This window comes from Trichechus manatus, unplaced genomic scaffold (assembly GCF_000243295.1).
Source record: "Trichechus manatus latirostris isolate Lorelei unplaced genomic scaffold, TriManLat1.0 scaffold00015, whole genome shotgun sequence".
Taxonomy (NCBI): Eukaryota; Metazoa; Chordata; class Mammalia; order Sirenia; family Trichechidae; genus Trichechus; species Trichechus manatus.
The window spans coordinates 9,349,691-9,350,740 of NW_004443951.1; positions in this window are offsets into that span (position 1 = coordinate 9,349,691).

Here is a 1,050-nt window from a genome sequence, read left to right on the forward strand (position 1 = left end):
ATGTTCCATTTCATTTTTGATGACTTCCAACTTTCCTAGATTCATCCTTCATACGTTCCACCTTCCCTACCCAAAAACAGGACTTGTTAACAAGGCAGAAACAGGTAATTGCATAAATCTTAAACTATTATAATCAGAAGTACAACTCCCCTTCTTAATACTATGTTCATAATTAATCTCCTATTATTACTATTTTATTAGCCATTACATTCTTAAAATTAATTGAATGAAAATTTTAGGGTATATAAAACTTCAGAAAGGCTCTAGTATTATTGCCTCCCACAAACTGCTGCAACCAATTGCCAATGACATAAAATTGTTTATTAAAGAAGCATTATGACCACTAACTTCATCAATACCAATGTTTATCACTGCACCAGTTCCAAGTCTTACCTTAATATTAACAATATGAATTCCCTTACCTATGCTATATGCATTAATTAATATAAAGATAAGGATATTACTTATTCTATCAGTATCAAGCCTAGCTGTATACTCCATCCTCTAGTTGTACATTCCATCCTATAAACAGGATGAGTTTCAAACTCAGATATATATATGCCTTAACTGGTACAAGCAGTAACACAAACAATTTCATATGGAGTAACTTCAGCTATCATGTTATTATCAGTTATATTAATAAATGGGTCATGTACACTGCCCACCCTTATAACTACCCAAGACTATGTATGATTAATTTTCCCATCATGAACACTTACTATAAAATGATTTATTTCAACTTTACCTAATGGAGCTTAATTCGACTTGACTGAAGGAGACGAGAACTTGTATCCAGCTTTAACATTGAATATGCAGCAGGACCTTCTGAGGTACGAGGCCCTGGGAGGAGGGGATGGGATAACCTCTCAAGACCAATATCTCTTCCCTCTCCCACCTCTGGGAGTCCTGCCCTCTCATGATTGGAAAGAGGGCCTTGACCCCTCAGTGCCTTGGCCTTAGTGCTCTCTCTGCAGGTGTTTGATCCTTCCCAGTCTGCACTGGGCTCTGCTCGACATAGCCACGCTTTCCTGCCTTTCTCAAGAAGACCAA